This window comes from Rutilus rutilus (genome assembly GCF_951802725.1).
Source record: "Rutilus rutilus genome assembly, chromosome: 15".
Taxonomy (NCBI): Eukaryota; Metazoa; Chordata; class Actinopteri; order Cypriniformes; family Leuciscidae; genus Rutilus; species Rutilus rutilus.
Genome location: NC_140220.1, coordinates 13,704,718 through 13,722,424, shown reverse-complemented (window position 1 = coordinate 13,722,424; position 17,707 = coordinate 13,704,718). Strand labels below are relative to the sequence as shown.

The 17,707-nt window shown below is 38.4% G+C and overlaps 1 protein-coding gene across 3 annotated transcripts in view; it reads left to right on the top strand.

Annotated features, from left to right (window-relative positions):
- Nucleotides 1-810: 810 nt before the first annotated feature.
- The window catches only part of fynb (FYN proto-oncogene, Src family tyrosine kinase b), a 196,492-nt gene continuing 179,595 nt past the window's right edge, over nucleotides 811-17,707 (top strand). For all 3 annotated transcript variants that reach the window (XM_084432811.1, XM_084432810.1, XM_084432812.1), the window contains exon 1: nucleotides 811-1,031. The gene's annotated coding sequence lies outside the window, so the exon portion shown is untranslated. The remainder of the gene's footprint in view (nucleotides 1,032-17,707) is intronic.

The following is a 17,707-nucleotide window of genomic DNA, read 5'->3' as shown; positions in this document are numbered from 1 at the left end:
CATTTTAAATTATCTCAAAAAGACAGAAACAAATGGTTTGTTGTTGGTAAACTTACATTTATGGATAGAAAATTCACAAAGAAGATAAATTAAGTTTCTAACAAAGCAATCATTATTTTCAGTATAGGGTCAGAATCAAAGTAGGCTATCCAAAAATATTTTTTCCAAAGTTGTTCAGTATAGAAACATACTTGGCATACTGTGTGAACTTGGCAAAATGAGCATCTTGTATCAAAATCAGCTTTGTATTTAGTCATGAAATGTTTGACAGAGTTGGAGAATAACTTGAGACGCACCTGTCACAATATGACGTCACACTCTGCATGTAAAAATAAATAAAAATAAGCATAATTCAACATAAGTAACATTTTTAAAAGCCCACTTAAACAGTTTTATTACACATAAATTACTAAATGCTAAAAATGATTTGTGAAAATCAAATAAAAAAATTGTGTTGCATTTACAATCCTGTGAAGACAGAGGGTGCTGCAGTACCCCTGCAGTTTATACAATAATGCATTAGCAGATAAGAGGAGGTGACCTCATTTAATACAATTCCTCAATGAACGAATCGTTTTCGATCCACCATACTTTGTTAATTCTTTTAACACTTCCAAACAGACATGAAAACCATCAACGAGGAGTCATAAAAAAGACTCGTCTGTCAGTCGGCCGGCGTGTTTGGTTCAGTCCTTCGCTTACCCTGTACAAACCACCGGGTGGGGCTGATTGACAGCTTCCTCAGCCAATGAAATGCTCGAACTCATGTTGATCGCGATCCAGAGCATTCTTTTGGCTGAAGGAGCTGTCAATCAAAACGCAGCGCCATTGAGTTTCATTATGCTGCCGCTGCGCCATCATCATCATCATCATCATCAGCCGCACGGAGCAGTGAATGATATCCTTCTGAAAACGCGTTTTACTCGCCGATCCCTGTTCATCTGCTGTACTTTACACCACCACGGAAAGCTTTTGGGATTGGGTTGTGTACCATGGAGAACATGAAGACAGGACTTTAGGCTATCGTCTGGGTAAGTGCATTATTTGTATTGGTTATTGTAGTAATTAGAAATGGAAGCGTGCTCACCATCTATTGCATTTCAATATACATGCCCTCATTCTCTGCATAAACGTACACATTGATAATAAGTCTATGGGATTTGCACTAAGGATGCTGCAGTTGTGATTTTTGTTCTATGCAGTGATTTGTAACGCACTGCAGACACAATGTTGCCTTTACTCTTTCTTATATTTTTAGATGCGACCGATATTTAGTTTGCTTACACTCCTGACCTGTTATTCTGCTGTGTCGGCATAAACCTGCAGTCCTCATCCTTCACCTCAACATTTGTTTATTAACGCGTACTCTGTTGCTTAAACGGTGTTTTACTAGGTCATCGTTACATCGGTGACAATATATATATATATATAATATAATTCTTTTTTTATTTTTTATTTATTGTTCTTTTGCGTGTGTGCTTAAATACTCCCTGTGCCTATTTGTGAGTGTGAAATGGATAGACAGCCAAGAAGTTATTTTTGTGTAACTTAATGTTTTTTAGACACAGTAGGCTACTAACAGATAGCCTACTTTGGTTTAGATCAAGTGTTGCATGTTTTCTAGCAGTGGTCTTGAACTCTTGAATGAAAAAGTGTTTTCAAACTAATCAAATATAGTCATTCTAGGATGAGGATCTATAAAAAACCTGTCTGGAATTCCGAAAACACAAGCAGTGATATCATGAAAAGTGCTCCCATACTCAATATCGGTACTCTAAACTCAGTTTTGGAGTTTTGTGGCATTCAGTACATGTGTGTTATTGAGACCATGTACTGTATGCTGTACGCAAACATATAGATGACTCATTTGGCATTAATGGGTGTATTAAAATTTGTGTCCAGTTTAATGCTCTCTAGACTGTCCCTAAGTAATGTCCCCTGCTCGAATTCTCATTCGATTCTATGGCAGTTACTCCGTATGCAATTTCAATTCTTCCATCTTTGCTCATGTACACTTTGGATACAGATTTTTTGAGGTAATTACCTGAGCTGTAAATGTCATTTGACTCACTCTGGAACCATACAATTATTTTCCAGTTTCAATAGAAAATACGTCAACATAGCCCTGATGCAGTCCGGAAGTGTCAACTAGTCTCTCCCCTGTGAAGGCCTCCTTCCCTTTACCTCGGTACGGATAAATTGTTATCAAAATGATTCCAGTTCGCATGGATCTGCAAAAAAAAAAAAAAAAAAAAAAAAAACTGTCAGGCCAGACAAGTAATTTGGCGATGCACCTTTATTTGTAAAGAAATACTACGCAGCGCATATCTATAGACTAAACAATATGCATGTGCATGTTAGGGGTTGCATGACTACTGATTTCTGCTAGTTGATTTCTTATCAAAACAATACTTGAGTTACTCGACTACTCGTGGTTCATCATAAATGAAAAGACATGAAATAGTTCTTATCAATAAATGTTTATTAATTCATAGCCTAATGCAACAATTACATAAGTAAACTCTCAAAACATTGACATTTAAATTTTCATGTAGGCTAACAGAGTAAAGCCAAATAAATAACTTTTTGCCTTTAATTTCAGACGCAATGTCCGCTTTTAGAGGCGGTTTACATATCGCGCCTTTTGCGCGCTCAAGTCTGTTATTTTAAAGCAACACTATGTATCTTTTCAACCTTCATAATATATTTCCAAGACCCTTGTGATGGTACATCGACTTACAATAGGTTGAATGACAGGTCTGCCATAGCCTGACGGGGTCTGTATCGCTTTTACTGGCACTACGTAAGTTCGGGGTTCGGGTAGTAACCTGAGCACAAAAGAACTACAAAATTTGACTGGTTTATGGCATACGTCACTTCCCCCACCATTTCCTCAAATTTGGACGTAAGAGGCCAACCAGCGTTTGTTTTCCAGCTTTCGTGCGTATGTTTTTGTCATGGCCAAAGCAGCAACGGACAAAAAAAAAAGTCAGAAGTAAGCCTATGTCTAAACGGCGTGTACAAGTTTGGTAGGAGCTACATTCTTGCAAGTAAATAATGCATGATTAGACGGACAAAATTATCTTTTAGGCTAAGTAGCCTAATGACTGCAGGCTGATAGTCATGTTTGTTTATTTATTTTTCTGGTGAAAGTGTCTTGCCTCAGGCTATAATGCAAATCGATTTTTCAACTTTGCAGATTCATCTATGGTAGCTTGATAATATTGACGATATATGGCTATTACCTACCACACAAACATTGAATTAGCATTCTGTAAAACAGTAGCCAATAGGCTACTATAATGACGCTGGCTTGTAAACGTGAGCTATGCGATCTTTTGGCGTTTGTAAAAAATAAAACCCATGAAATTATATTCATATGACATGCTGAAATATATGCCACTGTACCTGGGATGAAAACATTTCACACGCAACGCAGGCAGTCCAAGACGTGAGAACTCCTTCTGCAGAGTTCGGGGTGCTTGTCAACAAATGCACGTGTATCCCCTGGTGTTACCATGACAGATTTTACGACCGCAGTAGAAGACAATACTGTTTCCCAACTGTAGGGGAACCCCGAGAGCAAAAGCTACTTGGTGTTGCTTTAAATTTAGGCGTGCGACAAGCGCGTTCATAATGAAAGCGACGCAGTCGCGGCGCGCTCGATTTTCCAGGCGCGCCTATGTCGCGACGATAGCCTGGCAAGCCAGACCTACATCAAGATGTTAGGTCTGGCAACTCACCATAGACACGTATCAATCCGAGGGGCGGGATAAACGGCTGTCTTTCAAATTCCCTCTGCACGCAATAGGACAGCGCTTCAACCAACCAGGGCTGAGTTTCTCGATAACGCTGGCTGTTTCTCAATATGCGTTCTTGTCTGTACTTGTGTTCTTGTGGACTTGTGAAACGTCATCAGTCGCTGCCCAAGTACTGTTCCAATTCAAACTTCGCATCTAGCCAAGTCCAGTTCAAATCCCCGGATGTGTTCTTGATCTGCCCCTTTTACCGAGGATGCATAGAGAGGTGACTTGTGCGGACTTGAGACAGCCAGGTATCCCAGAATGCATGTCGCACCAACCAGCAAGCGTCAATAGCAGAGGAGAAACCCTGCGTAATATCAAAATACTGCTGTTATTGTGTCACAAAATATAATTTTAAGAGTGTTTCAGGCGAGAAGTTAGTTGTTTAAAGCTCAAATCTGTGGTTTATTTATAAAGATAGCACATATTTGAAAAATGCATCTGACGTTTTCGGAGTTGTGAGATCCAGGCGAACACCGGGGGTGGTGGGTTGATTAAGTTATATATATATATATATATATATATATATATATATATATATATATATATATATATATATATATATATATATATATTAAGATAACTTAAAGACATTGCTATGCCATTGCTACACTTTCTATGCTATGCTTTCTATGCTATGACTGCTCCACAGACTTCTTGTTGCAAATTTTGCTCACACATATACACACACACACACACACACACACAAACCTGGAGATGGACAGGTCATTGACGAATAAGGTTTTTAAAAGTGTAAAAAAATAGAATGGAGATATAACTATATTTGAAACCATTTTTTAGTTTACCTAGGTGTTACCAGTAAGATTGTGTGGTTTGTACAATCAATTAACACCAAAAAAACAAAAAAGTCATTCGGTTTAACCACTGATTTGAAAGTTAAAAACTGATTTGACATTGATGTTGAGATAGTATATGGTCTGTACCACAGAAGAAATATTAAATAAAATTATCACTGATCTCATAAATGTAATCATTTTTTGGACTACTCTAAACACTCCAACATATTCCAGTAAAACACTGCACAGGGAAAGGAGAAAAGGGGAAATGTAAAAAAAGAGCCTTATCTGCTTTATATTTGTATTATTGTAGTTCCTTTAGTTATTAAAAACAATATTATTCCATTTAAATATTTACTATATCGGTTTTACCGAATGACCTTTTGACACTTCAAAATCTTTAAAATACCTTTATATCAGAGTTTCCGCTAGAAAAAAATGGTGCCGGTGTTGTGCCGAATTTCGACCCCTGCCGAATTATTACCCCCCTAGTATTGGTAGGTTTAGGATTAGGGGTGCGGTTAGGATTAGGCAATCAGGTACCGACTTCAACGAGGGGGGTAATAATTCGGCAGGGGGTCGAAATTCGGCACAACACCGGACCGGCAGAGGTTTCGTTTTCCGGACATTTTGATGATATGCCGGTCAAATATCGCCTCTTAATTAAGGGGGCGGGATTATTACACGATTTATTATTTATAATAATAATATTACCATCTTATGTGACAGTTCTCCATTACGGACGCATCGCGACCAAAGCGGCACTAAAAGACTGCTTTAAAACTTTCACAGAGACCTCAAACAGAAAGCACAAAGCCTTTCTTTAAAACGAATTTCGTTTTGTATTAGCCTAATTGTATCTTAATTTTAATCAGTGTTTCATTATCCAATTTTCTCGATTTAATAAATAAAAAGTAAATATAGCAGACAATAAATAATCACGACATGGAGGCGCCAGCGCCTGAACTGGAGCTAACGTTAAGCTATCATCCATGAACCGAAATTTAACGTATAAGGTAGCCTACTCGCCTCACACACCTAAAAAAAAAATAGAAATATATCTATTATCTACAGAAATCTTTACTTTTAAACAGAACCATTCAAAACTAAATAAAACGATGTAATCCCTATGAAATGTGTATTTCTCTCGGGCGCGTTCACTACTGCGAAGATCGCGAGTCAGACTTCATCTTTGCAGCCGACACAGAAAACACTTGTTTATTAATAGACAATTAAAATGTCTCACTGCAATATTTTACATATTCATAATCATTACTTTTGCTGGTTCTTTGTGACAGCTTTTAGGTGCCGTTTACATGAACGCGTCACTGCATCAGCACCGAAAACAGAGAGAGAGAGAGAGAGAGAGAGCTTTATGAAAAATTGAGTGTGAGGGATTTGTTCACTTCACACAAAAAGATCTTGGAATGAGATGGCTAACTGTAGTAGCGTTTAGTCCACTGCCTATAATAGCCTAATTTAGAGATCACTTTTTTTTTTTTTTTTTTTTACCGACCGCCGACAACTTTGATCGGTTAACGTTGATACGGTCAACCATCGATCAAACAGTCATCGGTTAACATCCATAGAGAGTAAACTTGACGGCACTCGCAAGAAAATGGATAAGTAGCTATAAAATTCACAAATATTACACCATTTAAAAAATACATAGGCTACTGAGTTACTAAAACATTCTTTGTCAAATGGCTACACCTGTTTGTTCACAGTTTTAACGTTCATGTTTCCATTTGTTTAATTTCAAGATCTGAGGTGAATTATATCCATTGTTGCTTTTACAGCTACAAAGCTGGATCACTAAATTATATTCAAAGTCTGATTTCACGCTTTTAACATTAAATAAAGCACATAAACAGTACCAGAGATTATCATTGCCAGTTTGCCACACTTTGTGTTTGATGTTCCAGCGCGACGTCGCAGAAAAATAGAAACCGTTTCTAAATTAGAAATGTCGCGTGTCGCCATCGCGTCTGGTCAGGACAAACTCTGATTAACATGGAAAAGATACATTTTATCGCGTGTCGCGGTGTCGCGTCGCGTGTAGTTAGATAGGACACGGTGTTAGGCAATTTTAATTGGACAATTTGACCGGAGAGATTTAATTTTGTGGGACATTTCATTTTTTTTTCCGGCCAATGTCCGGCAATTACCGGACAACGGAAACCCTGCTTTATATGTAGTAAAATATAATTAAAACCTTTTGTATTCAGTAAAAGAGATCAAGTTGTACTACCTTACATACTTTGGATGTTATATATATATATATTTTTTATTATTATTAAGGCCTTTGGACAAAAAAAATGACCCGTCACGTCATTGACCCGGACACACTCACACCAACCTGGACCTGGAGATGGACACACACACACACACACACACACACACACACACACACACACACACACAAACTTACTGACACACTCAAACACAGGCTCACACACTCAAACACAGGCTCACACACACTCACACATTCAAAAAGACTCACACACACACACAGATTCAAACACAGACACACACTCACACACACACACACTCAAACACAGACTCAGACACACACAGGCTCACACACACACACACACACACACACACACACACACACACACACACACACACACACCAACCTGGACCTGGAAGTGGACACACACAGACTCAGACACACACACACACACACACACACACACACACACCTGGAGATTGAGGTGGACAAAAACCAACACACACCAACCTGAACCTGGAGATAATAATAATAATGTCTAGTCTGGTGGCTGTGATACGTTATATATAAACCTACCAACGTCCGTTGCCATGATTTTTGGAATGACTGATCGCGAGAGGAAAAAATGACGTTTTAGTCGCATAACATCGGTTAATGGAAACGCCATCATTTCGCAATAGTTGTTTATCGATATTTAGAAAAAAAATAGCAAAAGTTTTGCGCGAATCTGTAATGGAAACGCGACAGCGCTTAACATAGACTAACTTCTCAGAGTTATGTTGAGCAACAGTGTTCACAACTAACCATTCAACTTCGGATTGATTCTGGAATCTTCGCTGGGGGAATTAGCATTAAGCACCGGCAACAATCCGTCCTCTAACTAACGCATGCTCATGTTTTGATTCAGATCGTGCTCGAAGAGGAGGGGCTAGTCGTGCCTCCGTTGTCAGTTTGTGAGAGAGAGAGGGAGCGCTGCGCGCAGCTCTACAATAAAATAGAATTTTACCCATATTAAATAGTTAAAAAATCTGAATCAATCCGTGGCGGTCAGCGTTGATATTGTGGCGGGCCGCCACAAATTAATGAATGTATGGGAAACCCTGCAGATCTTCTCTAGATCAGTCAGGTTTCTGGGCTGTCGCTGAGAAACACGGAGTTTGAGCTCCCTCCAAAGATTCTCTATTGGGTTTAGGTCTGGAGACTGGCTAGGCCACGCCAGAACCTTGATATGCTTCTTACAGAGCCACTCCTTGGTTATCCTGGCTGTGTGCTTCGGGTCATTGTCATGTTGGAAGACCCAGCCTCGACCCATCTTCAATGCTCTAACTGAGGGAAGGAGGTTGTTCCCCAAAATCTCGCAATACATGGCCCCGGTCATCCTCTACTTAATACAGTGCAGTCGCCCTGTCCCATGTGCAGAAAAACACCCCCAAAGCATGATGCTACCACCCCAATGCTTCACAGTAGGGATGGTGTTCTTGGGATGGTACTCATCATTCTTCTTCCTCCAAACACGTTTATTGGAATTATGACCAAAAAGTTCTATTTTGGTCTCATCTGACCACATGACTTTCTCCCATGACTCCTCTGGATCATCCAAATGGTCATTGGCAAACTTAAGACGGGCCTTGACGTGCTGGTTTAAGCAGGGGAACCTTCCGCGCCATGCATGATTTCAAACCATGACGTCTTAGTGTATTACCAACAGTAACCTTGGAAAAGGTGGTCCCAGCTCTTTTCAGGTCATTGACCAGCTCCTCCCGTGTAGTTCTGGGCTGATTTCTCACCTTTCTTAGGATCATTGAGACCCCACGAGGTGAGATCTTGCATGGAGCCCCAGTCTGAGGGAGATTGACAGTCATGTTTAGCTTCTTCCATTTTCTAATGATTGCTCCAACAGTGGACCTTTTTTCACCAAGCTGCTTGGCAATTTCCCCGTAGCCCTTTCCAGCCTTGTGGAGGTGTACAATTTTGTCTCTAGTGTCTTTGGACAGCTCTTTGGTCTTGGCCATGTTCTTCTTCTTCTTCTTTCGGAGTTTTATGGCGGTTGGCAAACCAGCTAAATGGTGCATTTACCGCCACCAACTGGACAGGAGTGTGAAGCGTTAATCGAGTGAAGCAAAAATCAACTAATTATATAAAAAAAAAAAAAAAAAAAAAAAAAAAAATCATATAACCTATATTCTGTTAACCAATCCTGTTTCTCTTAGATACCTCATTAGAGCACTATAAACCCTTGTCTCTTTCTGTGCGTATTGAAATATGTTTTTTACTGACAGTGTATTAATACCTATGTATCTTAATGATTCTATAAAGTTGATTCTTTCTCTGTTGTATCCTATGCAATGAATCAACACGTGTTCAACTGTTTCTGACAAGCCACATTTAACACAATTCTCAGAATCTCTTTTTCCTATGATAAACAGTGAATAATTAAGGCATGTGTGCCCTATTCGAAGCCTAGATATTATGGCATCTTCTTTTCTGCTTCCGTATTTACTTCTCTCAACCCCAACTTTATCTTGAATTTTATACAGATGTCTACCTTTTGTCTCCTTGTCCCATTTCTGTTGCCACATTTTGTTTAGAGCAGATTTTATTATTGCTTTAACTTCAGTTTTGCTCAGTGATACATTAATGTCTATTACATTGCGTTTCAAAGATCTCTTTGCCAACTGATCAACCTCCTCATTACCCTTTACCCCCACATGTGCTGGAACCCATAAAAATGAAATGTTTACTCCTATTCTGTATATTCTGTACAGATTTTGAAGTATTTCATACAAAATGTCCTGCCTGGATGCTGACTTTCCACTGTTTATACTCATTAAAGCTGAATATGAATCTGAGCAAATCACTACATCCATAGGATGAACGTCTTCCACCCACTGAAGTGCCATTAAAATACCAATCATTTCTGTGGTGTATACTGAAACATGGTCTGTAATTCTCTTTTCAATACTATATTTAAAATGAGGAATAAAAACTGCTGCCGCTGTATGTCCAGTATCTGGACTCTTAGATCCATCCGTGAATATTTGAATACTATTGTAATATTCTTGACTTAGATGCTGCTTCACAACTGTATCCTTTGTTATGATTATTTCCTTTTTTTTCAACTTGTCTTGCAATGTTAGATCTACATCAGGTTTAGGGAAAAGCCATGGAGGTATTGATGGTATTACCACTGTGGGACTAATATTTATATTATTTATTTCTATGTTCTGGGCTTCTTTTTCTACATTCCATCCAAAACTATTAATTTCTCCTTTTCTCTTGGCCATGTTAGTAGTTGGATTCTTACTTGATTGTATGGGGTGGACAGGTGTCTTTATGCAGCTAACGACCTCAAACAGGTGCATCTAATTTAGGATAATAAATGGAGTGGAGGTGGACATTTTAAAGGCAGACTAACAGGTCTTTGAGGGTCAGAATTCTTGCTGATAGACAGGTGTTCAAATACTTATTTGCAGCTGTATCATACAAATAAATAGTTAAAAAATCATATATTGTGATTTCTGGATTTTTTTTTTAGATGTTTTTTTTAGATTATGTCTCTCACAGTGGACATGCACCTACGATTGTCATGATTCTGCCTTCTTGTCTTTGATTTTCTCTTGTCTTGCGGCAGAATCATGACAGGCCCATGTTTCATGTGCAGCACATGGCCATTTGTTTGGCCATGTGCTTGCGTTGTCTTGTCACGTAACCCCGCCCCCTTGTTACCCTTGTTGAGTCTTCATTATTACTTCACCAGTGTCACCTGTTGTGTTATCATTAGTTCCCTATTTAATCCCCTTGTGTTTGCTGTCCTGTGCTGGTTCATTGTTAATCAATGTGAGATCGGTCCGTGAGTAAATCTGTTGAGAGTCTTGTCTAAGTAGATGTTTGATCCTGTTTCTGTTATAGTCTAGTTTGTCTAGTGTTAGTCTAGTTTAGTTATCCCTTGTCTGTCTTGCCCTTGTTTTGCCCCCTCGTGGGTTTTGTTTTCCCTGTTTTTCTGTAATAAACCCTTGAGATGTCTGCAAATGGTCTGCGATTGGGTTCTCTCCTTCTAAACCATAACAACGATGACAATTTCAGACCCCTCCATGATTTCCAAGTGGGAGAACTTGCAAAATAGCAGGGTGTTCAAATACTTATTTTCCTCATATCTTTTTTTTTATACAACAGGGAATAATTAAAAGTTTCACACCAATCAGTTCAATTCACCCTCAATGCCTCTCTCTCTCTCTCTCTCTCTCTCTCTCTCTCTCTATATATATATATATATATATATATATATATATATATATATATATATATATATATATATAGGTGTCCACCTTTGTATGAAAGTGTCCATTTTCAGTTGGAGTTGGGCAGTCATATGTTCCATTCTATATATAGATATAAGTTTTTCTCTCCATTGACTCATTTTGGGTGGGTGTGGTTTCATCCAATTAATTGTAATGGTTTTTCGTGCACATAATAGGAGGACATGCAGAATATATCTTTGGTCTTAACTACAAAAATCTTGGGGTATTCCTTCAAGCAAAAAATACAGGGGAGTAAAAGGCAGATCAACATGCATAATTTTCATAATCTCATCCTTAACCCCTTGCCAAAATGTAGATAATTTTGGACATTCCCAAAATATGTGTGTGTGGTCTCCTACCTTCCCACACTCCCTCCAACATTTATCTGCTTCTGGATTATCCACAAATTTTGATATCACCTGTGGTGTTCTAAAAAACTTGATTTTTGTTTTCCAGTCAAACTCTTTCCAGTTATGACTGTTGATGCCCTTATGACATCCTGTGCTTATGTTTACCCACGTCTCATCCTCTATATGATCATTCATTTCAAACTCCCACTTTGTCTTTATATGGAACGTATTATCTGTTGAATCAAGCAGTAGTCTGCTGTATATGTGCGACATGTGCTTTTTATGTAATGGGTGTTGTTTGATTATAGTAATAAAATACTGTTCCACATTAGTCGGGGCTTTCTTAATTATTTCCCGTTCCTTATGATTTGTAATATAGTTTCTTATTTGTAGGTAACATTTATCATTTTATGATAACATAAACTTTTCTTTGAGATCAGAGAAAGAGCGCAATGTACTTCCGTCGAAAAGCTAATCAATCATGGTAAGACCCTTCTCAGTCCATCTTTTAAAAGTAGCATCCCACCTAGAGGATAGAAACTCAGGGTTATCTGCTATGGACATAGCCCTTGATATGGTTGCCACTCCTTTCAGTTTCTTCTGAACTGTTGTCCACACTCTCAGAGTTTGCTTAACCCATATATTTGTTATTTTCATCTTTTTCTGGGATTGAGGTGTCATAAAGGCTAGTATTGATAAAGGGGCATTTGGTACTGAGCTCTGTTCTATGCTAACCCATCCTGTTTCAACATCGTTGTTAATCCATGCCACTATCGATGCTAGCTGGGCAGCCCAATAATAATATCTTAAATTAGGGAGACGCAGCCCTCCTCTGTCCTTTCCTAAAGTCAATGTTTTTAATTTTATTCTGGGTCGTTTATTCTGCCATATGAACTTTGATATGAGTTTTTCTAGCATATTAAATGTAGTTACAGGAATCCATACTGGGAGGGATTGAAATAAAAAGAGCAATCTGGGCAGAATATTCATTCTTATTGTCTCAATCCTACCAAACAGCGAAAGTGGCAACACTTCCCACTTTAATAAATCCTTTTTAATGGTATTAATGAGTTTATTATAATTTGCCTGATACAACTGTGAAAGTCTAGGTGTAATGGTAACTCCTAAATATTTGAATCCCTGTTTAGACCATCTAAAAGATGTTCTATTGTTTAGTTCTATGGGCCAGACTCCAGTGATCATAAGTGCTTCTGATTTGGTTGAATTGATTTTGTATCCAGAAATGGATTAATATACACTCTAAAAACTCCTGGGTCAAAAATAACCCATAATGGGTTATTTTTGACCCAACTCCTGGGTTAAAAAGGGACCAACTAATTTATGGGTTATTTCAACTCAGAAAATTGGGTTATGCTTTTTGACCCCAATTCTGGGTTAAATACCTGACCCAAATGTTGGGTTTAAAAAACCCAACATCTGGGTAGAAATAACCCAAAAATGAGTTGATCCTTTTTTAACCCAGGAGTTGGGTCAAAAATAACCTAACTTAACCTCACTATCCCAGTATGCCTTATTTCAGAAAATAAAACTTTGTTTTACATTATATTACACACTTCAAGCACTTTTACATTTTTATTGCATTAAATTAAAATCTATATGAAAAAACACACACTTGGACATGTTTATTTTCCTATTTATTTTAGGTCACACTGTAATAACAATATTAGAAATAAAAAATAGAAAAATAAACAACAATTCTCAGAAGAGCCTCAGGAATTTAAGCCTGGGGCCAACTTTGGGGACAAGATGTTTGATAGTGTCCTCATCAAAGAGAAGAAATGCCTCCTCATCTATGTCTTCATCTGAAAGACAGAAAACAAGACAACATGAGTATTGTTAATAAGTTGAGACAATTGTGAACCACTCACCAGACACTCTTTCATTATCAAGCTAACAAATAATCACTTTTAAGGGAATGCAGTGGCTTTTTTTTTTTTTTTTTTACGTGCCCAAATTGCTAGTTAACTAATGTGGTTCTTTTGCAGCATTAACGTTACCCATTTTGTGTGAATGACATCTTTTCTTTCATTAAAAAGTGTAATGACATTAATGCAAAGGTGAATATCTTGCCCATTCTTATGCATAACAGCTTAAAGACAAGGCACAATAATCTTTTAGCGTTGTGTATACCCCACTGGCGAAGAATTTGTGACTTTCACAAAATCTTGCACTGACACATTTAAGTCTTATTAAAAAAAATGTAGGTATAGAGAGATGATATAAGGGCAATAAGAGTAAAATGCTCACCTCTAAAATTATCTGTCAGCTCAGACAGCTGCCACTCAGTTAGCTTATCAGCGACAAAACTGTCCATTCAAGATGACCTGGAGAAAACATAGCAATATAGAGGTTAGCAACAATTTGAAGACTTGACCCGCTTCTTTAACTCTCACTACTTCAGCCAGTAGAGCACTGTATAATATGATAAGCACGGCGCAGCTGGAAAACATAACTCAACTATTGTGTTGCCTCGTCGCTCTGTAGCCGCGGCTATGGGGTTCGCACACCGGACGAGAAGTGCCGCGTCGCGTCTAGGACAACTCGAGGTATCGCTCAACGGACGTGCAGTCTCTCAAGGGGCTCACACACCGGACTCGAAGCGCAGTGTAGCCGCGGTTAAAGCCGTCTTTAAAATTCGAACACATTATTCTCTATGAGTGTACACACACCGGCGGCGCCATCCGGCGTCTGTCCGCGACACCCATAGATATATAGTGTATATATCTATGCGCGACACCCAGCAACGGCTCAGGACCGTGTTCAAAATCGCGTCCGGTGTGTGATAACGTTACCTCGAGTTGTCCTAGATGTTGTCGTGATAGCCGCGGCTAAATGCCAACCACAGAATTACCACGGCTAACGCTAGTCTCAACCATAGACTGTAAAAAATATGGACAAAGCGTCTGTGACGTCACCCATAGACTTTCTGAAGAACGGGTTTGAAGCCGTTTATGGGGGGTATGGGCGGCGCCATCTTGGAAAATCTTGGGAAATCCTAACCCCGCCCACCTTCTGACGCAGCGCGCGTCACTCAACTCGCTCTGCTTATCTCTGTATATTTTAGGCAACGAAATATGTTATAAAACACCAACACCATCTATGTAAAACACCAAACTAACTCTTTTCGTTTTCATTTAAAGAAATCTTAAACATTATAGCCACACAAATGTTATTCACTGCACATAACGTTTGCCTTTTTATAACAAAACGAAATATAAAACACAAACCTGCCTCTTTTCGTTTTAAATATAATATAAAAATATTAAAAATTTTAATATGGTCCAGGCAATATGTGCATTTGTACTAAACAACAGATGTTGCAGTAAACAACATTAGATCATATTCGTTGTATTAAAATGACAAAACTCAACCCAGTCTCTTTTTGATATATTTCAGTTTTATCAATATAAAAGTAAAAGGTAAAGTTACAAGAAGCTATACAAACAAAGCAAACAATTCAGTCAAACATAAAAAGTCAGCGCTCGATCTAGTCTAACCATACAACGGTACAGTTAAATAGCTTATAAACAATATAAAGTTATGAAACTTACTCAGCCAAAACGATTGCCCAGGGAACAAATTATAGATTTACGTTACGAGACCAAAGATCGCCCGTTAGATATACACAAGACTAATCATGTTTAACCACTACAGAGACGCCAGAGACCGCGGCACCTCAGAACGTCTAGCCGAGCAAAGGCTGTTCCAGGCGGGGTACATCGCGCCGAGCGCTCGGTCATCGCTGGATCTCACAACTGGATACAATTTTCATAAATCTTTATAAATAAACCACAGATTTGAGCTTTAAACAACTACATTCTCGCCTGAAAAACTCTTAAAACTAAATTTCATGATACAGAAACAGTAGTATTATATGTCAACTGTATTAAAAAATGGCGCTTCTTATGTTGTCATTCTCCGTGGCGCTGCCTTGTCAGCTGTCAATCAAGCTGTCAATCAAAGTTAACCACGCCCTTATTGTCCTACATTTTATATCTAAATACGATCTAAACTAACGAGTTAGAAAAAAATTCACTGCCCTCATGGTTGTCAGGCACTCGGAACCTATCGAAAAATACAATAAAAGTCCATGGGACCAACCTGTAAAAACATGAATTTATGCTGTGAAAACGGACATTTTAACATGGGGGCTATGGACATTTGCTCCCTTTTGGGACCTTCCCCTAGCGGATTTTCGATGTATTGCAGTTTTTCGCACTTCCGGGTAGGCTTCATTTTTCAGATGAGAATGTTGCCCCTTGGTCTCAACGTATTTTTTTTAGCAAATGGTGATAAACTAGCAACAGGGACATGGACACAGAAAAATTTACATTACATCAACACTGAAAATACTCTCTTACCTTGAATATAGATGAAGTTGCACCGATGAAGCACAGCCCAAAACGGATCGAGCGCGAAAGCGACGGTTATTTCAAACGACTGTTGTGAGAAAATTCCAGAACAACTGTGGGCGAGAGAGAGAGAGAAAGCCAACCCTATAACCCAGAACATGGGTTACTCTTTGAAAAATAACCCAGAAACCCAAACAACCCATGAATTGGGTCAAAATATTAGCCCTATAACCCAGAAAATAGTTACTCTCTGAAAAAATAACCCATAATTTTAACCCAACACAAATAACCCAGAAAATGGGTTGAAGAAATAACCCAGGAGTTTTTAGAGTGTACTTCAAGGCAATCAAGGAGAGCTGGTATTGATGCAATTGGGTTTTCAATAAATAATAGAATGTCATCTGCATATAAGGCAATCTTGTGACTGTTTCCCTCATAACCAGTTATTCCTTGTATATAGGCCTACTGATTACATCTTATGCTCTCGGCCAAGGGTTCAATGCTAAGTGCAAACAAAACCAGGGACATAGCATCTCCCTGTCTTGTTCCCCTCCCAAGATCAAAAAAGTCTGAACAGTGGGCGTTCACCCTAACTCTTGATTTAGGATTATGATAAAATGTTTGTATCCATGCAACAAATGTGTCATGAAAGCCCATATGTGTCAATGTTTGTTTTAAAAATGTCCAATCCAGTCTATCGAACGCCTTCTCTGCGTCTAAACTAAGTAACATGGAAGGGACCTGTCTCTTTCCTGCAATCATCTGTATGTTCAGAGCTCTCCTAACATTGTCGGCACCATGACGTCCATTAACAAATCCTGTCTGGTCTCACTAATTTTCTGATATGTTTTTGAATCCTCTCTGCTAAAATTGAGGTTAAAATTTTTAAATCTTGGCAAAGGAGGCTTATGGGCCTATAGGCTGAACACTGAGTGGGATCTTTCCCGGTTTTATGGATAACTGTAATTACTGCCTCAGCCCATGACTTTGGAGGATCTCCCTTCTCTAATGCGTAATTAAACATTCGACACAGAATTGGGGTTAATTCATTTATGAAAGCTTTACAAAATTCTCTCGGGAAGCCATCTACTCCTGGCGATTTGTTATTTTTGAGTTTGCCAATACTTATCTGAATTTCTTCCTCTGTTATGGGATTAACCATTGCTTCAGACTCCTCTTTCATCATTCTATTTAATTTAACAGAATCCAAAAAGTTTTTCATTTTTCTTTCCTTGTTTGGCTGTTTATCCCCTTCGTATAGTTTTTTATAGTAGTCTTTAAATGCATCTGCAATTTCTTTAGGTTGTGATGTTATAATACCCGTATTTGGATGTCTAATTTTCGGAACAGCTCTACTAGATTGGGCTTTGCGTAGTTGGAAAGCAAGCAGCCGACTTGCTCTATTACCAAATTCATAGTATTTTCTACTTGTATACCTGAGAGCCCCCTCTGCCTTGTAGGTTAACAGGTCATCTAGTTTCTGTCTATTTTGCTTCAATAGCTCTAGGGATTTTTTATTTCCAAAGGTTTTATGTTCACATTCTAACCTTCTTATTTCTTTCTCCAATTACAATCGTTTAAGTTCCCTTTGCTTTTTTATTTTGGATGTAAGTGCAATAATCTTTCCCCTTATTACTGCTTTGGCTGCATCCCATAGCACAGAGGGTGATACAGATCCGTTATCATTTATTTTAATGTAATCAGCCCATTGCCTCTGTATTTCCTTTTTTATTTGCTGCATCACTCAGTATTGAGATATTTAGTCTCCAATATTTAAACTGTTTATGTTGCCCCAAATTTAGTTTTAAAACAACGGGGCTATGATCTGAAATAGTAATGGGCTCTATACTGCA